Here is a 22361-nt window from a genome sequence, read left to right on the forward strand (position 1 = left end):
ATATCTTGGCATTTCAAGAGACCTGGGAAACAGAAAGTAATTTTTGGCTAGATGGTTTTACTTCTCACTTTGTTCCAGCTTCTAAATCAGTTTCCGGAAGGGCCTCAGGAGGCTTAGTGGTTTTGCTCTCGGTGAAATTAAAAGGAACCGTTAGCAGGATAACTTGTACATGTAACAACTTTCTTATTCTGGAATTTAAATTCCCCAATGATAGGAAGTTGTTACTGATAAATTGTTATAATTCTCAACAAGAGGTCGTGCCGAATGAACACTTGCTATGGTTGGCGAATTTTTTAAAAATGTATTCTTTGAAGCAAACCACTTTTTGTTATTATATTTTGCTTGGTGATTTTAACGTACATTTATGTAGTCATAACTGTTGTTTAACTGATATTGATGGACCTGATCTGACATCACCCCAACATTTTGAGCACTCAAGTAAGGGCGAAGCTCTGGAAAATCTTCTTATTGAAAACCAGCTGTATCAACCAGGCTTCCACGAACAAACCGTACGGGTGCCCACCTTTATTGGAAGGGACAGTAACACCATTATTGACTACATATTTCTTTCATCTGGACTTTTACAATTTGTATGTTTTTATAACGCGATTCCATCTATTTTTAGTGACCACAATCCGGTGGTAATCGAAATGTTAGATGGCCTCTCTCTCTTAAATTCCCTTGCCTCACCCATGTTGGACAATAATCTTAGGGCAAAGGATCAGGGTAGAAGGTTAAATTGGTCTAAGGTAGTTCCAGAGGATTTTTTTAACTCAATAAAGCTAGAGGCGGCCCTAGACTTGGAAATCTGTGGGGACCAACTTTCTATAGGGAAGGAAGTAATCTCCTCGTTTGAAGCCGTATGTTTCCTAGTGTCAAAGGACCTAACTAGTAAATGTAGACCAGTACAAACTAAAGTAGTCTCCGGCTGGTTTGACCATAACTGCACTAAAGCTCATAACAATCTTAAAATTGCACTTCAGGCCAGCCCGAGGAATAAAATTTTAGTGTCGCAGTTAAGGAGCGACTATAAAGAAGCACTGTTGGTCCGGAAAAAAGAAATTAAACTTAACGCCTGGGCCGATCTTATGGACAAGGCAACTCTAAAAGACAGTGCGAAATTTTGGTCTATTATCAACACTCCTTTATTCTCTGATGTTAAAAATGGAGTGTTGGATACTAATATAACAGAGAAGGACTGGTTAAGCCACTTTAAAATTATATATGGTAGCGACTTAGATTTAGAACCCATAAACAGGCAAGATTCGGCTTCTACTTTAATTCCAGTTAATTTTTATTTAACTGAAGTTTTAAAAGCAATTGAAGACTCTGCGGGTAAGAAGGCTCCCGGACCGGATGGGGTCCCCACCGACCTGTATAAGGCAAATCCGGTTTTTTGGGCCAATATATTAACCAATGTATTTAACTCCTCGGTTATCGCAGGTTTTCCTAAATCCTGGTCCCATTCTACCATAATACCGGTGTTCAAGAAAGGCCAAAGGGCAGACCCTAAGTGCTATAGGCCCATATCCTTGATAGACTCCTCTATAAAAATCCTGGGGAAAGTCATACTTGCTAGGATAACCAATTGGGCCTCGGACAATAACATCTTGTCCGATGCTCAATATGGCTTCAGAGCTGGCCGGAGCACGGAGGATCAATGTCTGAACCTCCTATTAGTAATAGATAAATATACTAGGGTGGCCGGGGGCTCTTTTTACTTGGGCTTTATGGATTTGTCCACGGCCTTTGATCTTGTTAATAGGTCAAAGCTGTGGACAATGCTTTTGGATTTGGGACTCGACCCCCCACTTGTGTATTTCCTTTCAGAGCTCCACCAAGATTTGAATGCATCGATAAGGATGACGACGGATGGGAAGTGTACGGCCAGCTTTAAGTCTAGTAGAGGGGTACGACAGGGATGCATTCTTGCGCCCATGCTGTTCACCCTATACATAAACTCCCTGGAACAAAATCTGCTGGCCGCAACGCAGGACATCCCGCGCATGGGAGGTACCCCGATACCGGTCCTCCTATACGCGGACGATGCTGTCCTGCTGGCTAGGACTCCCCTGGCGCTGCAAAGATTGCTGGACTCGTTCGGGGACTTTATGCATAGCCTGGACTTGGTGGTTAATAACGGCAAATCTCACGCTATGTCGTTAGGCCTTGCGAAAAATAAGGTAAAGCCTTTTTATTGTAGGGGAGCCGTAATCTCAAGAGTAAAGACTTTCACCTACTTGGGAGTAGTCTTTGACGACAAGGGCTCATGGTCCCCCCAGCTCTCTATAAAGATAAACTCAATAAAAATCTCAACTGCGGCTGTACTTGGCTTTGCAAAAAGGCTGGGGGGTAAACCGACAGAGGCAATACTAACAATTTACAAAGCCAAAACAGTTTCCATTGTAAGGTACGGGGCGCCAATCTGGGGTTACATTAAACACGATGCGATCCAAACGGAAGAAAATAAATTTCTTCGCACCCTCCTCGGCCTCCCACAATCTACTGCTTCTTTCTCAGTCCATTTGGAACTCGGGTTAGGATACATAGCAGACATGATTAAATTAGCCCCATTATTGCTATGGATTAAAATTTGGCTAAACCCGAAACTTACTCTAAACCATAAAATACTAAAGGACTGTACTCGACTTGACAACATGAATAAAATTCCATGGCTGTCAAATATCGAGAGGTTATCTGCCTACATTGGGAGACCGGAAATTTTTTCTAGCCCTGACACTCTCTGTAAGGCAGATCTTGACTGGGTAAAATCCAATTTCACGAAGTTAAGGGAGGCCGAGCGGGAAGAAGTTGAACTACGTAAACCTTCCGTCAGGGGACACGTCCTGGTATCTCAATCCTCAGGGTTGTCTTTATATCTTACAGTGGTAACCCATCCCTTTCACAAATGGTTGTTGTCCAAATTCCGGTTCAACCAATTACACCTTGTACTTTGGGATGTGGCTGGCTGGCATAAGCCTGAAAATGTTGCACCTTGCAAGTGCGATGATATTTCTCCACAAGACACTACGCACTTTATGTTATTCTGCCCCTTTTTCAAACATGCCAGGAAGAGGTTTATTATTCCCTTGCTAAAGAGTAGGAATTTTACTCAGTATAAACCAGCTTTATTGTTCCTAAGCATGCTTGATTGTCCATTAATTATGTTCTGTGTCGCTAGTTTTCTGGTGGCAGCTGTTAGAGAAAGGAGGGTGAGACTAAAACCTATACAGGATGTGGAGCCTATCTGATATATGGAATTTGATTCTGTATTATTGATTGCACGTTGTTTATGGTCTTTTATGAATTTTTATTAGGACTTGTTTTTAACTGTAGATTTGTGAATCGCATGATTTTATGTATTTATTTGTGTAGTATACTTTTATGATTTTAAGTAATCGAATAAAGTGGTTTTGACTTGACTTGACTGACTATTATTATTAATACTATTATTGCGTCCGTGCAGCTCTATGGGGGCATATTGGATCACTGACCTGCATCTCTTTACCTTGTAGGAAGACTTTATGTCTCTGGAGGTGCTGGCTCCCGTAGGTCTCAGCGGGCACCATCTTAGAAGGGAGCATGCCTCTTTTTAAATCATTTTATGATTTCCTTTGCATTTTTCTTTTAGCTTGCTGTTTATTTCTCAGTAGCAGTTCTATTACAGGGGAGCCTGTGAGGGTCCGCGGGATAGCTGGACCCCAGTTTTGCACTTCTTATTTACCCCCTCCTTATTTTAACAGTTCGCGCTCATAGCACGTGTATGGTCATGCCCCCTTAATGGAGGGACATTTAAGGCAGACATTAGCACGTCTGCGCGCAGCGGGTGTGCCAAAGGCAAGCCGGTCTGCGCCCGTCCACGCCCGGACCACGCCTAGCGCCAGGAACTCTGGTTCAGATTGGAAAGACACCATGAGGTACTTAGGTAAGGAACATTTAACCCTTATTACCAAAACTCCGAGCTCCAATTGATGCCACTTTAGATTTGATGGTGAATATCTACGGCAGCGTCAAAGCTGTATCTGTGGGTTCCAACTCCCGGAAGAGCAAATGGTAAGGGCTTGTCGGCCCTTACAGGCGAGATCGAACGTCAATCCACCAGGACTTTCAGCGTTGGTAGACCTTCGCTGTGGCCTTATCAATGTAAGATCCTTAGCTAAACATAAATATGAAATAGCAGAGCTTATTATTAGTAGGATGTGTTATTCCTAACCGAAACATGGGCTGACGCAGCGTCGGGCCCGGACTTTGTGACAGCTGTACCTCCTGTATCTCTATAATTCAGATTGGATAGACCACTTAAAAGGGGAGGAGGGCTGGCCATCATTTACCGAGATAAACTTGAAGCAACCTTTATCTCAGCCCTGAATCCTCATTGTTAAGCGCTTCAGTTTGCCCTAGAAATTAATTCGAAAAAACTTTTAGTGGCATTCTTTTGTACCGCCCCCCCAGGCTCAAGAAGTAGCTTCATTAGTAACATCCATTCACTCTTAGATTCTGCAGTAATTTTAAATAAGTTCGTAATCCTCGGCGATCTTAATTTTTATTTAGAAGATGAGTCAGATAAAGACACAGCAGCTCTTTCAGATATTCTAGGAACACTAGGATTAGCACAAATGGTGTATAAACCTACGCATGAGGCAGGGCACACGCTAGATTGTACTTTTTCCTCAGAACCAGGTTTTATAGTAAAAGAGGTCCACCCTCTAGCTTGGACCGACCAATTTTTTGATTCTATTTGATCTTAAATCTCTAGATGTACCCGTTGTTGCATATGCTAGGTCAAATCAGACGGTCTATAAAGCATGGAATACGATTGACTTTAGGAATCTTTTGTTTCAGCTTGACGAATCCCAACCCACGATTACTGAAAACCCAGTGCGGGCAGCTGGCAAATATACTATAATGTAATCCACATTTGTAAAGCGCAAACAATCGCCCGTAAGGGTCTCTAGGCGCTGGGGGCCGTCGGGAAGATTAAGCAAGCTACAGCCCAGAATCACATGGTGCTGGGCTAATCTGCCGCCGGGGATCGAACCGTGAGCCCCTGGGATCCGGAGTCAGTCACCCTGGCCACTGCGCCACACCTCTTAAAAATGGCTTAAAGAAGCCTTCAATGCATCAGTTCCCATTTTAAAGAGTTCGGGTAATCGTAATTCGCCCTCTGCCCCCTGGTTTTCGGAGGCACTGAGACTAGAAAAACAAAGCTGCAGAAGACTAGAAAGACGCTGGAGAGCGCGATAAGATGAATTGGAAAACCAAAACTACAAACTGGCGCTATCAAAAAATAAAAGCATGAGAGGTATTTGACCTGTTTTAATTACATTTTGGCAGTCCACTCGGCACCCCGTTACACTGTCCTGCTCCCTGCTGACGAGAGGCAACTACCTCGAAACACGTGTCCAGGGATGGCTAAATGCAACACATACTGTTTTCTTTTTACACATCGTGGCATAGGCGTACCCGCCGTCGCCACTACATTCACCACAGTCCTTTGGGGCAACTTGCTGGTGTGACGAGCAGTGTGCGACCAACTTGTGTTCAAATTATTACGGCTCCCGTGAGCTAACGGGCTGACGAGCCCTGGTTCTGCACCTGCGCGCCATGAGAGGTATTTGACCTGTTTTAATTACATTTTGGCAGTCCACTCGGCACCCCGTTACACTGTCCTGCTCCCTGCTGACGAGAGGCAACTACCTCGAAACACGTGTCCAGGGATGGCTAAATGCAACACATACTGTTTTCTTTTTACACATCGTGGCATAGGCGTACCCGCCGTCGCCACTACATTCACCACAGTCCTTTGGGGCAACTTGCTGGTGTGACGAGCAGTGTGCGACCAACTTGTGTTCAAGCTATCAAAAAATAAAAGCATGCTAATTAATGAAAAAGGGACTTTCTTTTTAAGGCAGATAGAAAGAACGAAGGACCGATCCAAAGAACTGTTTCAGGTAGTCCATAAACTTACTTCCTTGCCTAGTAAAACCATTAAAGAAAGTAGTCAAAGTTTCTGTGACATCATCGCAAACACTTTTAGGGATAACGTTAATACCATCTATGATCAATTTGAGGTCTCTGCCTGCTATGAGCCAAGTGAGACACCTCACAATTTTAGTCCAGATCAAAATAAGCTTTCACGCTTCACGCCGATATCAAGCGAGCAAGTAGAAAAAAATCATGATTCCCAACGGATCCCCGTCGCACTTCAGTACGGAGAAGTATAGCCAGCAAAGTATGTTCCACTCCGGCAAAAAAATGTAATTCCATGTTTAAATCTGGAGTTTTTGCTACCCCATGGAAGGACGCGTCTGTCCACCCGCTAATAAAAAAAATGAATGGTGACCCGTCCAATCCAAATAATTACTGCCCCATTTCTAGGTTGCCTTTACCTGCCATAATAGTTGAAAAAATCATGAATCTACAGTTAAGTCAATATATACAAGACAATGAATAGCTTGATCCCGCCCAATTCGGATTCCGCCCGGAACGTAGCACAGAGATGGTACTAATCAAGGCTACAGAGGAGATTTGGGCAGTGATGGACACAGGTGGGGCAGCTGCCCTAATTCTTCTTGACCTCTCAGAGGCGTTCGATACTGTTGAGCATAACCTGCTGAAATTACGCCCAATAAAATTGGGTGTAAAAGATTCTGCTCTCTCCCCGCTATCTCCCTTCTTGACGGACAGAAGACAATCAGTTGTCCCTGACCAGTTTAAATCAACTCCTTATGTATTACCATGTGGGGTTCCACAGGGTTCGTCGTTGAGTCAGTCACTTTTTAATATCTATGTGTCAGAATTAGCCCCTCTGATACAGAAATATGGTTTTAATCTGACATCCTACGCAGACAACACACAAATTGTGGTGGCTGCTTATAAAAATGAACCCTTTTCCCCATCCCGGTTTCAAAACTGGAATTTAACAGCTGGGTGCGTAAGCACTGTCTGAAACTCAACTCAGACAAAACCGAGATAAAAATCTTTGGCAATCTCCAACCAGCATGGGATTCCTCGTGGTGGCCTGCAGATTTAGGGGAATTGCCTAAACCGGTAGCCAAAGCTAAAATCTTAGGAGTCGTCTTTGATGATAAGCTGTCCTATATTCATCAAATAAATGCCATTGTTTCGGCCTCCTTTTATCTAATCAAAATCTAAAGAAAAACCTCCCTTATGTACCTATGGACTCCAGGAGGACGGTTGTGACGGCACTTGTATTATCGAAGTTGGGTTACTGCAACAGGCTGTTTCAGAACATGCAAATTCAACATCTAAAAAAGTTGCAGATGATAAATAACGCAGCCGCAAGACTCCGACTGAATCTGCCCAAAAACCAATCAGTCTCCAAAGAAATTTGGAAGCTTCACTTGCTCCCGGTAGAGAGTCGAGTTAAGTTCAAAACATTGTGCCCGGCTTATAAAGCATTTTATAATGCAGGACCCACATTCCTAAAAAATATTTTTAAATGGTACCAACCATGCAGACAGCTTTGTTCTACTGATTCCAGGTTCATGTCTGTTTCCAAGTTTTGCACTTCCAATTGGGGTGTCTGAAGCCTTAGTTATGGAACTGCTAAACTCTGGGATTCGCTCCCTATACATATTAGGTCAGCAAAATCTTTATCAACTTTTAGGAAGAGTCTTAAAACCTGGCTTTTCCAGAGTTAGGTCTTGATCCAGTTGTGTTTACATTGAGCTTCAGCGCCAAGACACCTCAGGGTATTCACGCTTAATAAGTTGAAATAACATAACTTAAGAAGATCAAAAACAATAATAAGAAGTTATAGTAACAATAATAGTCAAAAATAATTAATAATAATACCCATGGCCCAAAATTACAGCCAGTTGAGAGAGGGCCTGTACCTGGGAGGAGGAGCGCAGGCCTCACGTGGCTTTCTGGAGACGGGCTGCGTTCATTTAATAAACAGACCATGACAGCCATGTCACACTAGTATCGCAAAGTACAGAGGTATCGTATCGTCCCTCGCCACCAAAAAAAGACTTCGTAACACAAACACGCTAGTTTTTTCCCCCTTTTTAGAGAGTGGCATAATGTAAAGAGTGCATGCATATTTGGTTATAAGCATTGCTGTGAATTTTTCGGTTGCTCATTATAAACCCCAGCCCTAAAACCTGAGTCGCTGCTGCGGAACCCAGTGGATAATCCCAGGCGGCCTCTTACCTGTTGTATTTCCATCAAAGGCACAACCCGCTAGTGACCGCTGCAGACACAGAAGGGCAGCAGCAGTGGTGAGGGTCTGCGAAGCCCCAAGATCAGCCAGGTAAGAATGAGCTCGTCATCTGCTCACGTACCTGACTGCATCGGGGGTCCTGGCCGCTGTGGATAAAAAGCACCAGCACACTTACCTCTGAAAGCTTGCGGTGAGCGCTAGTGGAGAGCTGTATCAGGAGAAACACGGAGTCAGGAGCAGACTTCTACAACTGAGAGCTCCCCTCACCAGCGTCCCCCATGACTACAGACTGACTGACTCATGGATCACTAGTACAGCAGAGTGTCTGCAGCCGGCTGGGCCAGTGAGTGTGACAGACAGTGACGCGCAGAGACACTTCTCACCGACGACACTAAGAGCCCGTCCATTTCTGGTGCTTTGCAGCAGTTTCAAGATCTTCTTAGAGTTTCTCGTTGCTCAAATGAGTGTAATTTCTGATACATACAGATGTTTCCCACATCTTCATTGCTTGATTTTGCTCGCAAGAAAGTGTCGCTCGTAGTTGTTGAATGTCACTCATAATTACACTGAAATTCTGAAAACGTCACACATAAGCAATCTGCAACCTACCTTGGCAGCTATGGCCTGGTCTGAGAGGACTCCACGGCAGGTTGCGGCCTTAATTGTTGATGTTGTTTTTTTCTTCTTTTAATTGTTTTCGTGGTGCGTTGATTATAAAGAGGAAATATCCTTGCGATTTGCATAGTGAGGACAACTAGGCATTCTTCTAGTGTTCATTCCCCAACAACCAGAAAGGAAAAATGGTGGAAAAAAGCAGCACATGACTATGGGCCCTCGGTGATGGGAAAAGTGGCATAAGGGCACGAACCGGTGCCAAACTCACATTTATCTTCCAAACCTGCAAAATAACCCAATAATAAACTGTCACTTACCGGTGCCATTTCTCCTTCCTTCGAAGGGCGAGCGCCATCCTGGTGGTCCCGACTTCCCATCAACTGAAAGAGAAGAAGAAAGTGGATACCATTAGGAGAGCACGTATACATTAAAGTAACCTTGAAAATAAAAAATAAATATAATTAAAAAAACGGAGGTCCGAGTCATAAGTCCCGCTTGCGTAAAAGGTTGCAAATTTTAAGCAAATATAACAGGAGCTCTTGCAGTTTACATGCATCGGCTCTAACACAATGTGACCCAGCTCCTGTGTCAGAAAGATGCTGTATTTTCAAGGTTAACCCAGAGTGCTACAGATACCAAACATGCAGTCCAAAACTTTCCTTAAACTCTCCTCCAGTTCTCTGAAAACTACGCCCATGGCAGGCCACTCATGCCTTCAAATGAGAAGAGAAAAACTCCTCCACTTCAGGACGCATCTCTTCCTCCACTTCACGCTGCGAGTTGCTCTAGTGAAGCTAGGACACCCCTTTTGCAAAAATGGAACTAGAATCGAAGAGTAGCGAACTGTACACGCCTGATGTCTCAAGTCTGAGCTTCCTTCCAGGAGTGAGAATGTCCTTCCAGCAGTGCAAGCTTCTTTCCAGCAGTGCAAGCTTTCTTCCAGCATTTCAAGCTTCCTTCCAGCAGCCATAACATCTTTCCAGCAGCACAAGCGTCCTTCCAACAGTGCAAGCTCACTTCCAGCAATGCAAGCTTTCTTCCAGCAGTGTAGGCTTCCTTCCAGCAGCCATAACGACTTTCCAGCAGCACAAGTCTTCTTCCAGCAGATCAAGCTTCCTTCCAGCAGCCATAACATCTTTCCAGCAATGGAAGCGTCTTTCCAGCAATGGAAGCGTCCTTCCAGCAGTGCAAGCGTCCTTCCAGCAGTGCAAGCTTCCTTCCAGCAATGCAAGCTTCCTTCCAGCAATGCAAGCTTTCTTCCAGCAGTGCAGGCTTCCTTCCAGGAGTGCAAACTTCTTCCCAGCAGTGCAAGCTTCATTCCAGCAGCCATAACTTCTTTCCAGCAGCGCAAGCGTCCTTCCAGAAGTGCAAGCTTCCTTCCAGCAGCCATAATATCTTTCCAGCAGTGCAAGCTTCCTTCCAGCAGCTATAATGTCTTTCCAGCAGTGCAAGCTTTCTTCCAGCAGTTCAAGCTTCCTTCAAGCAGCCATAACGTCTTTCCAGCAGTGTAAGCTTCCTTCCAGCACAGCAAGCTTCCTTCCAACAGTGCAAGCTTCCTTCCAACAGTGCAAGCTTCTTCCCAACAAGGCAAGCTTCCTTCCAGCAGCTATAACGTCTTTCCAACAGTGCAATCTTCCTTCCAGCAGTGCAAGCTTCCTGCCAGTTGGCATAACGTCCTTCCAGAAGTTCAAGCTTCCTTCCAGCAGCGCAAGCTTACTTCCAGCAGGGCAAGCTTCCTTACAGCAGTGCATGCTTCCTTCCAACAGTGCAAGCCTCTTTCCAGCAGTGTGGGCCTTCCAGCTGCCAGACCTTCCTTAGAACAATATGAGTTTTTTTCTAGAAATGCAGAGCTTTCAGTGGCCTAAACCTCTTCCCAGCAGTTCGAACTTTCTTTCATCAGTGAGAGTCCTTCCAGTGCTAGCTTTTCCATCCAGGAGGGGAGTTTCTGTCCTGCAGAGGGAGCTATTCTGCAGGCTCAGCTTCCTATCAGTAGAGTGAGTTCTCTTTCAGCAGCACCAACTTCCTTCCAGCAGTGAGATCTTTTTTCTGCAGGGTGATTTTTCTTTCAGCAGTGCGGGCTCCCACCAGTGAACCTCCTGCCGGCTTGGCAAGCTTCTTCCTGGCAGTGCGACAGTTTCAGCGTCGTGGGTGTCAGTCCAATAGTTTGAAGCTTCTTTCAGCAGTGAGAGATCCCTATTAGCAGTGCGGCCTTGCTTCCAGCACTTTATTACTTTTAAGACTGCTCTGTTTTTAGCTGTGTGACATTTACCTGAACAGGTGCACTGTCACACGGTTCAAGCCCCCCCAAAGAGTGTTCTTTTAACTGAAATGCTTGTATTTTCACTGTTTGCACGGTTTCACAATTGCCCATATCGTGGAAAGGGGGGCAGACCCAGGCAGCGTAAGCTCCCCGCCACAGTGAACTCGTTGCACTGGCCCTAGGGGTTTTAAACATCTTCCCTGCAGCCAGGGGTGTAGATTACTCAGTGAGATTTGGGGGTGTGAATCTTAGATTTCCACACAAAAAGAAGGGGTGGGCTGCAGGATGGAGGGGTGAGGTGACCAAGGTCCAGGATGGAGGTTCACATGAGGAACGGGGCCAGCAGTGATATGCAGTAGGTGGGACTCAGTCTAGAGTGGCACAGAGGGTGAAAAAGGATGGATCGGAATGCTACCCCGAACAATTGCCAGTGGTCAGGCTGTTTGCAAGTATTCGTCCCAACAGCTTTCGGGCGCTTGATTGGCAGTGGTTTGCCTGGAAACTGGGACTGGTGCGCCTTTCCAAGCCTACTACTGCTGATGTTTCTGAATTCTAAACAGTAGCAAATGTTCACCTGTTCAAGGAGTATTTCTAATGGTTGCAGATTTACAATTGTTTTGATAAACTGGTCGCTATGTATATTTTCATTCCTGATCCCAAAAATAAACAAGTTAGAACTTCTTAGTGAATTCAGGATGATGAGGAAAAAGCCACACAGACATAGCAGACAGACTCGCGACCCCCAGACCCAAGTACGAAGTCCAGAGTGCATTAATTTGGGCAGTGTCACACCCCGCACAACCCCTGAATGTGCGCCCAGGCCTACAGCTCCAGCTCGCGTCCCTTTCTGCAAAGCTCTCTTGGCTCGCATAGCACTGCTCGCTCATTGTTAACCAGCTCTGAAAGCCTGAGACTGACACCTGTCAATCAAAGTGACAGAGAGAGCACAGCTATCCGTTTCTGTGGACAGGAGCGGACGCTTGACGCCAACTACCGATAATCAGAGAGAGGGGAGGAGAGAAGGGAGTGGGGGTCAGGAAATGGCGAGAGAGAGAAAAGGACACTGGGAGAAGCAGAGAAAGGGAGCGAGGTGGAGACAGGCTAGGAAGAGAGAGAAGGGAGTAGAGGGGATATGGAGGGGGATGAAGGAAGAGAGGGGGCAGAGGTGGGAAAACAGAGAGACAATGCCAGAGGAGAGTGGGAGAGAAGAGACAGCTCTTCGCTGCACATGTCTCATTGCCACTCGCCCTCTAAACTGTGTGCTATGACAGGATGTAATGTGGTTTTTTGTAACTAGTCATTCGCTGATCCTCATGTAAAGCGCTCTGATACCTCCGGGTCTAGCCAGCGCTATATAAAACTCTGCAAATAAATAAATAAGTAAAGAAATTGCAAAGTGCTCAATGTTGCCCCCATGTTTCTGTGCTTAGTGCAGAACGCTGCCGCCATCTTGTGAGTTTCACGTACATACCTCTTCCCCAGGCTGGGCTTCTGTACACCTGAGCTCGCCCTACACCTGGACCTAACCCATGCCTCGACTCACCCTACCCTCGGACTGCCCCTGCACCAGGAGGTGCCTACTCCTTGATTGGCTACTACGCCAGGAATGCCCTGCAGCTGGACTGCCCCTACTATGGAGATGTCTCACACCCTGGGCATTCCATGCACCGGACCGCCCTTCACCTAGACTGCCTCTACGACAGAACCACCCTAGGGCAGAACTGGTGTACACGTGGACTACACTACATCTGGGCTTTCCCTACACTTAGGCAGCCAGAAGCCTTGTGGGGTGGGTGATTCTTAACCTGGGTATATAGTGTGTTTATGAAGAGGCGGGTCCTCACATTCTTTCCGAATGGCAGAAGGTTTGAGTCAGTTTGCCAAGCGCGACCATCCGGAAGCGCGCCCTTAGGACCCGGCTCCCCCCCGCCCGTGCGACACACCCCCTTGGGGGGCGTCAGCTTGGCCGGCAGCCTGATTGGTTGCCGGTCAGCGGTTGTCCTTCCGGGTTAGAACAACGTTGGGCGAGCGCACACTTCCGGTCAAGATGAGTGGAGGTGGGGCGTAGGGGCTATTTAGGCCCGCTTCTCTCCTTCACTCATCCTCTCTTCCTGCTGGGACGACGACGACTCCGGAATCTCCCACCCACCCGTCCCTTGAGTTTAGGGCTTCAGCTGGTTGGTTGGGGCAAGTGGGTTGCGGAATAGAGGTCACAGGGTTGTGATTTGAAGACAACGGGAGGCCTGTTGGCATACTCCTGAACCCAGCATTGAGGGGAGAGATGGTAAGCTCTCCACAGGGAGAATGGGGACACCGGCTGTTGGGGAGGCAAGGGCGACAGGTCACACGAGCCTCCTTGAACAGCCTGGTGGTGAGGGGTGGGCCCCCCGGTAATACACGGACAAGGATCAAGGGCTTGGGGGCTCACCACTCATGGACGCAGGTGGGTTGCGCCTTGCGTGGTTCTCAAACGGCGGGGACGCGAGCCTGGAGGCCCCTTGGTGCTGGAGGGTATTATGGTCTAGAAGAATATTTAGGTTGTGAAGTATGAACACTAGGTTTAAAATGTGTGATGTTTTAAATTCATGACCTAAGAATTGTCAACTGATATTTGATTGTCATGTTTGTGAAGATTTATTGTATTAAACATGGCCTGTTTTTTCCCACACCAGGAGTGAGATTACTTTGTGGTTACATGGGGGGAGCAGGGGCGAGATGGGGGGTGTCCGGGTTCTATTGATGTTGACGGAGATGTTGTTCCAGACCCTTGCAGCCCATTTGGACGCGGGGGGTCTCCTGGAATAAGCCTCCAGTCCAGTTCACCGCACAGCTGATCATCTCAACTTCCAAAAGTTACACAACAGCTTTGGCTTTTCACTACTACTTACTCTGGTTACATTTTACTTTTTCTACCAGGGCATCTGTTGCTCCCTTGACACCGAATAGCACCTTGGAGCCCCCTGGATGTATTTGTGCTTTACTAAAGAGTACATTATCTTAGGTTACATTTTGGTCTTGTCAAGGGGCTTTAAACCTGCTTAAACTACTGCATCGGGAATTACCTTCAAAGGTAAAATATAAGAATGCGGTAAATTCATGCGGTATTTCCAATTCTTGTGATTTTTGTCCTACAGTAAATGAGCAACATTGCGGCCATCCTTACTGGGAGGTGAAGGTATCTGAGGTATTAATATATGGGCTAGAGTGGCTACTATCCCGCCTGGCAGCACAGCTGTCCACGCGCCTGTTGAGCAGCGACAATACACAAGATTGTCTGACACTTCCGGATATGTCCTACCTGTGCATGCCTAATGCACACCTCTGATGCAGTGCGTGCCCAGGTGTACCTGCTGTGCAGCAGCTGGTCCCCCCAGCAGTGCCCAGGCTTGTCTCAGATGATGGATGGATGTGATGTGACATGGCCTACCTGTCTGCAGCATCCTGAGGGAAGCCTGGCTGTGTGCAGCCATGGATGACATTGTGGTACCAAGATGGTGGTGGAGGTGAAGCTATCCATGGGTCACTTCAGCACAGCATCCTGTACCCTCACCTCCAGGGGTATCAATGTAGAGTGTCCAGGTGTGTCTCAGTTGATGGATAGATGTGATGTGACACAGCTTACATGCCAGCAGCATCCTGAGGGAAACCTGCTGTGTGCAGCCATGGATGACATTGTGGTACCAAGATGGTGGTGCCTTCTTCAAAGGTCAGCAGAGCATCCTGTGACCTCCCCGCTCATCTCCAGGGGTATCAATGTAGAGTGTTAAGGTGTGTCTCAGATGAGGGATGGAGGTGATGTGACACAGCTTATTCCTGAGGGAAGCCTGGTATCACCAAGATGCAGGTCGAGGTGAACTTCTGCCAACATCAGCCCAACACCGCATCCTGTCCACTCCCCTCATCTCCCTTTGTGAGTACCTACTGCCCTTTGTGAGAGTACTGACGTCCCTTTCTGAGAGTACTGACTGCACCTTCACACTCCAGTGACGGACAGATGATACATGTCAGTCCTGCACGTGAGCGCTGACTGTGCAGTCACAGTCCGTCACCTCTGATGTAGTGCCGCTGCCCTGCATGGAGTGCTGACTGCACCTTCTGCCTTCATTATCGAGTGCGCTACGAGGCCCCTCTGCGCTCCATGAGAGCGCTGGCTGTAAACTGCTGCTCTGTCTTCGAGCATGTGAAGGAAGTACTCTGCATGCATGAGAGTATCAAGCGCAGCTTGTGTGCTGGGCACATGCAAGGCCTGTGTGCTGGGTGGCGCGTGTGCCACAAGCCGCTGGCGCATATGACCTGTATGCAGCAAGGCCTGTGTGCTGCATGGCTGATGTAAAGCCTGTGTGCTGCATGAACTGTGGGCTTCCTGGCATATTTGACACAGAGTCTGTTTGACGCGTGCCCCTTGTGCTGAGTGCTGTGTGTGCTCCCCGTGCAGTGATGCATGTCCCATGTGCGCCATACTTTTTACTGCACAGTCTGTGAGCTGCATACTCCATGCTGCATGGTTTGGTTTTGCATAGTTTTATGGCACATAGACTTTGTGCTGCATACTCTGAGCTGCATGGCTTGTGTGCTGCACGGTGGGTGCTGCATATGTTCGAATTGCATGCCCCTTGTTGTTGCATGTATTGTGCACTGGATAATCACGTTGTTTCATAACTTTCGCGCTACAGGCCACGTGTGTCTCATGGTCTGGGATCAGCATGACTTTGGACAGCATGTCCTGTATACTGTTATGTTATGTTAACTGAATTTATTAAGCGCACTAATCACCCACAAAGGAATCTCACGGCGCTCAAGAACCTCACAGGTCTGATTTTTTTTTTTTTTTTTTTTTAAAAGGTTAGAGGTTAAAAAGCCAGGTTTTAAGGGATTTTTGAAATAATACACGGTTCGGACAACAGCTTAACTGCAAAGGTAATTGATTCCAATATTTGGGGGCCAGAAAAGAGAAGGAGCGGCCTCCATATCTGGCTGAACAAATGCGGCTAGGGGTTTGTGGGCTGCAAGCTCTGTGTGCCGCATTCTCTGAGCTTTGTTTGTGGCACATAGAGAATATCCCGCATAATTTCAGGTGAATGTTTTGTACGGTGCATGTGCCGGTGCTCCATGGTCTGTGAGTACCATGCCCCTTGCGGTGCCTGCACATGGTTGCTGCATAGCCTGTGTGCAGTAGGCCACTCACAATTCATGGCCACCAGAATTATGTGGCGGGGGATCAGTTTATGCAGCAGGGTAGACTAAATTGTGCATTCAAAAAAGAAATTATGCGGCGTGACATCACATTTCGTGATTGTATTATTTCATTATTTTATCATTTTTACACTGGTTAACACTGTCTGGGCATACATTTAGCCCCATTAGAACCAGTTTAATACCCAAATATATCATTGTGCAACAGAAAGGTGAACAGTCAACGTTTGTGAACGTCCTTACACTGTGTTGCAACACGTGTTGCTGCGTTTTTTGGTAACTTTGATCCGTTTGAGCTAGAAGCATTTTTGTTTGTTTTGTTCAAATCTGCAGATTAGGAAGCAGACGAGAGAATAATGCGCCCTCTCAAAGGGGCGTGGCCAATGTAATTAAGGGTGTGGCTTAAAACACATAAGCTAAAAATCTGTGCTTAGCATAGTGTGCCGCCCGACTTGTATTTTGCTGTTTCTGTCATTGCATCCAGATCAGAGGCGCAACTAGAGCCAAATTTCGGAGGGGGCTAAGAAAAAATTTCGGGGGGGGGGGGGGACTGAATCTTTCAAGCCATAGGCAGAGTGGAGCTGCAGGGGCTCTTAGAAGGGGTGAAACAACAGCGAGGCCTCATTAACATGCAAATGGTCCTTTAAAGACCTGTGAAGTGCTCGGGTGCGGCTGTGTGTGTGCCGCGAGGCTGTCTCATCCCGGGCTGCCACACGCGACGGGTGGGGGGGGGGGCTGAAGCCCTGTGAGTCCAATGGGTGTTGCGCGCCTGATCCAGATATATGATACAACAAGTGACCTCATACCTACAACAAGTCAGGACTATTGGCTTTGTCAATGGTTGTTAGTTGCATAAGATAAATAAGAAGCAACTACGGCTTGTATGTTATGTTGAAAAAGCTTCGACTTAAAGCCCTGGTGACACCACGACAATGTTGCTGCTCCTGAGTTTCAAAAAGAAAAGTGGCAATTTGCAGTGTGCGCTATTCAATATGGACCCTCACTCGCAACAGCGCTCGGAGTCTTGTGTTTTAAAAAGCAGACACATGGGACATGTAAGAAGCAAGGATTTCCCTTCCCCTACAACGCTCACCTGGCATGACGTCATGCCGTAACTTCCCCGCTAGTGAGAAGGGAGCAGTGTGAGCATGCGCACATCGATGTGCCTGCTGTCACTGCAGTCTACGACCGCCTGTGCCAGGGCACAAAACAGAGCCCGATAGAGACCCGTTTCGAGGCCCCCTTTAAAAAACTACCAGTGGTCAGCACCGGTGAGATCCGGCCCACTTGAATGTATTTATTTATGTAATGCATTTTTATATAGCGCGGACTTTACCCAAAGTTAAAGCCCTGGCTCTACGCCTAGTCTGCGGGATGCCTGACTTTTGACTGCAGCCTAGTCTGTGCGCAGTTCGGCCTTTCTCCTGGGTGCCGTGCTGCACGCCTTGTGCTACGCCGCCTGCCCCGGCCCCTCCTAGACCAAGTGATAGATTGCAGAGAACTCCTGCTTGCAAGAGGACGCGACCTTCAGGCTGGGTCTGAACTTCCCAACAAAGACGAGATGTAATTAAGAAATAAACTGTAATTCCGCCAGGCCCTGATAAACCGCCCTGTCAGGCGCGGCGATTGATGCACTTGCCGGGGTCCGCGGAGACTGGCGGGTTCGTGCAGGACAGGGCGGGCTCCTTTTTTCCAGCCGGAGCAGAGAGGAGGGGGCGCCAGTGCCGCTGTCACCGGGGGCAGCCTCAAACGTGGTGCTCGGGAGTGACGCCAAAGGCAAAACACCGACACATGCTGGTTGTTATCCCACATTTCTTTCCGGAGGGGAAATGACGTACGTATTGGTCCTAAGACTTATCAAGGCACCCGGATGTATCAGTGATGTCAGAAGGGGTTAGGATGGGGTCAGAGGGTCATTACTCCCATGGCCACTCGCTTTTTCAGGGCCCCGCTGAAAAATCTTCGTGCAGATTCTGCAACAAACTTGCCTCTCTCGGATGGTAACATGGTTTACGCCACTAGATGGCGCCAGATACTGACATGTGGGCCTGGTATGTCTTTTGTGTCCCAGGCCCCGCAAAACCTGCGGACGGGCCTGTGTCTGACCGGTGTCGACGATGGGAAATAGGTTCCCTACAATATTCAGGGACTCGGACAGACTTGAGCGGCCTTGTGGCTTGCTTTCGTTTACACTCAACATCTTGGAATGCATTTCACAGCTCTTATCCTATTAATAAGCTCAGTGGGTCAAGCACCTATTGCGGAGGCCTGTGTCCGGAAAGTCCAGATCCCTGGCTGTGAATTCTGGGATAGCCACGTCATTCTTTTAGTCTCATAAGGTTGATAAAATGAGTGCCAGTGAGTCTGGTGAGGACCACCGTCTCACGACTCTCCACCTATTGCAGGAAACTCGCGGGCTGAGACACCTTACGACTCCGCTGTGTTTGCCAGCCACAGTTTCACGGGGGACAGTCCTGTGTCTTGGAACCATGACCAGATTCTGCCCCATACCCTCCACCATCGCAGACATCCTTCATGGCAACCTGTGGGGAACTTCACTATTTACATCTTTTGAGGGCCTCATCCACAGAGCATCCATTAAAAGCAACATCTCTCCTCAAAGCCCTCAAGCAGATCCTGCTCAGAAAACTTTTGGCGCACAGCTGTTAACGACTTAATCAAGGAGGAGGTCGTCAACGTCAGCCTTCAATGACCCACTCCCCGATACCGTTCCACAGTGCACCGGGGTGGACTCTTCCAACATGGCCTCCACTGGGGACCTCTGAAGCCACCACAACCCTCAGAAGGCCACATCTTGTGAGGAGGACATGACTTCATCAGTACATCCTTAGGGATGGGCACTGCGAGCAAAGCACTGAGACATCTGATCTAGGCTGTCAACGCATCCCTCAAGCAAAACATCTTACCAGGGACCCTCAGGCCCGGACACAGGCTAACACTGCTGAAGAAACCCAACATGGCCGCCGATGATCGCAGTAACTTCGGTCCCATCACCCACCTGCCTCTCCCAAACTAGGGCATTGAGAAAGCGGGTGCCATCCTGGAAGCATTAAAAGATGAGGAGCAACATTCAACCCCCAGATTACCAATCACGATTCTGACCACAGGCCCTGAAACAGCAACTATTACTAGTCGGTGACACACTTCCGATACCTGCCACGGGGTTCTCTAGCTCCTCAGCCTGCTCCACCTCTTGGAAGCCTTCAAGAACATCGATCATTGGCCCTTCTCAACTCTAGGGGTGTACGAAATTGTGTAATTTGCTTTTGTGTAGGTATGCAAATTTTGGGTAAAATTCAGTGTTAAAATCCATCATTGTATGCTATTTTAGTGCAAAAAACAATTGCCATGAACAACAGTCACTCATATTCAGGTTGTTCTCATTGTTTTCGTACTCTGGCAATATATTTTGAACTCAAATGGCATTGTAATTACATAACTGGCATAGTGGCATAATCTTGCAAATTTCCCGTAACAAGCAAAATGCCCAAAATTGCACAAATGAAGCTGGTGTAATCAAAACGCCACCTTGGCCAACTCAGCGCCCTCTCCTCCAGTATGGGCTTCAACACCTCGCGGGGAACAGCGTCTTGCTCGTCTGTGGCCCCACTAAAACCACGGCTCATGCTGAACCCCGTTTGATCATAGCTCTCTAAGGTGGACAGGATCCCCCCGACTCTCGGAGAACCCATTTTGCTGCCCCTGCAAGTCTGCATCCTCTTCCAAGATCTGTTGTGTCACCTTCAAGGCTTCAATCTGAGGACCCCACAGGACCTGGCAAGGCAAGACCAACATCTTTCATGGTCTCCACCAGCGGTTCTTAATCTTTTGATGTCGTTGGACTCCCACTGAATCACTACTGGAAGGCAGGGACCCCGGCCTACGAAATATCTACAATTTGAACCTCGAAACACAGCGTAACAAATATAGAAACAAGTATATATTCAACATATACATAAATTATTAAATAATGTATTTAACTCACAAAAAAAAATATTAAAATATTGTTCTTTTATACGAATGGGAAAGTTGGGGGGTTTCAAATTTTGCTTTTATTAGCAGAAGGCAAATTTATATGCTAGAAAGTCATTTTTTTTAGTTTTCCTCCTACCGCATACTCTCTTTTTGCTGGTGCATCCATGTGAATAACCCGAGGCCACCAACTATCCTTACAATACTTTGCTGTGGTTGCGATGCTCCCCGCATCGAGATAAGGAAGCAACTTCATTTCTAGCCTTCAATTTTCATCACATTTAAGGACCATCTTATCATTATCGATTTTCAATTTTGCATTTTTATGTCAACAGATTTTATTAATCTCCTAATTTTATTTAATTTTCTAAACAGTAGGTGTCGGTGACCTCCAGGTGTCTGCGGACCCCAGATTGAGAACCGTGGTCTACACAACGCCGGAAGCAGCAGCACAGCCTGAAAGGACAAAAAAGAGCGTAAAGTGGGAAGTCAAGACGACAGGTCTCCTCCTGCTGAGCACAAAGGACGTGGAGCTCCAAAGCCAACCAGAAAAGACGAGCTCCCTGCCTCACTCCCTTCAGAAAGGATCTAAAGACGCACCTTACTACTATATCTCATCCTTGTGTGATAATCTCACCCTGAACTTGCACGATCACTGGAGCGGCAACAAACCAATTTCGTCTATGTTTATATCCCTCACATTTGCCCAAGATGCTGCCAGATTATACCTAAATTTGGTGTGCTCAAGTGTGTATGTAAGTATGAATGTGTGAGGGTAGTCAAAAGGCAGTGGAGTGCTGTACATGGTCAAAGACGAGAATAAAGTCAACGAGTTATAGACGAGGTTGCTGGGTTGTGGACGGTTAATGCATTGTGATGTTGTGTTCTTTAAAGAGGTTGTTCTTCAACTCTTTCCCAAACTGGACCAGCGCTGGGGCGGTCCTGATGGATACGGGATGTTGCTTTGGACACTAGAGCATCGATGGAAAAGGATTGCTTTCTTTTTTTTCTTTTTACGGTTCTTAGTCGGCAGTCTGATGGCGTCCTGGCTGCGGGTGTGCCGAGAACCACCTGCGACGTTAGGGTATTAACAAGCTCTTTGAAACCGAAGTCACAACACAGTAATTAATCCTGCTCCGTGCTCGGGCATCATTTGTGGTGGTCCTGTGAGGTAGATGGTTCGTGTGGCTTACCATAGAGAACCGTCACATGCGTATTTGTACCAGACGATAGCGTTTTCTGTGAAATCTAACAGCATAAAAGGAGCAATGATGTACGGAGGACAACTCAATAGGTTTTATTTTTCGAAGACAGATCAAGATGGGAAACTTATCTGGGATACTCTGAGCAGGGCAGGAATGGAGGGTGGGTCCAGTGAGGGCAAAGGAACAGTCCCGGGATATCAATCAGCACGGACAGTCGCAGCTTCTAATAGGACTTGATTAACGATGTATCAATTGGGAATGGTCATTAAGAGATGGGTGGGGGTCTGTGGCTTTCAACAGAAATGATTTGGAGGTAATTCCTTCAGAATAAGTGTTGCATCTAAGTGGACAGATGTTACCGGTGAGGGCATAGAAGCATCTGGGCGAATAGATACTATTTTTGAGGGGGGGAGGGATACATGCTGCATTTGGGGTAACAGATGCTAAAATGGGGGTAATAGTTAGTGCATGTGGGGGTAGACGCTGCATGTGGGGGTAGTCGCTGCATCGGAGGTAGCTCCCACAGGATTGTCCTAGCGCTACATCAGAAAGGTGGAACCGTGTAGATCCAATTATTTCAAGCTTCACCTGCACGCGCTCAGTAGCCAGGCCTCCAGGGAGTCCGCTCAGAGCTGATTGCCACATACCGGTGCGAGCTGGGGAGCTCCTGGTCGAAAGTAGGGGGCCCCAAGGGAATTCCGCTGTTGTCTTCTCTCCAGGGTTTCTTTTTAAGCGGGTGGGTATTCACCTCGGCAGGCTCATCTGCAGCACATCAATAATTGTGACTGTACGAGTGACTGGTGGCCGATAGCGCGGAAAACAATGATGCAAACACCAATTTTCTCCTATTTCAAGGGGAAGTTTTCACATTTGGACACAAATTTCACTCCTCCCTCCACAAACACCT

At 47.1% G+C, this 22361-nt stretch overlaps 1 protein-coding gene across 1 annotated transcript in view; it reads right to left on the reverse strand.

Moving 5' to 3' along the window:
- TIPE1 (TNF alpha induced protein 8 like 1) overlaps positions 1-22361 on the reverse strand; it is a 315379-nt gene that overhangs the window by 215717 nt on the left and 77301 nt on the right. Inside the window, exon 3 of the mRNA XM_085638459.1 lies at positions 9121-9183. The gene's annotated coding sequence lies outside the window, so the exon portion shown is untranslated. The remainder of the gene's footprint in view (positions 1-9120; positions 9184-22361) is intronic.

The sequence above is a fragment of the Triturus cristatus genome, chromosome 12 (assembly GCF_964204655.1).
Source record: "Triturus cristatus chromosome 12, aTriCri1.1, whole genome shotgun sequence".
Classification (NCBI taxonomy): Eukaryota; Metazoa; Chordata; class Amphibia; order Caudata; family Salamandridae; genus Triturus; species Triturus cristatus.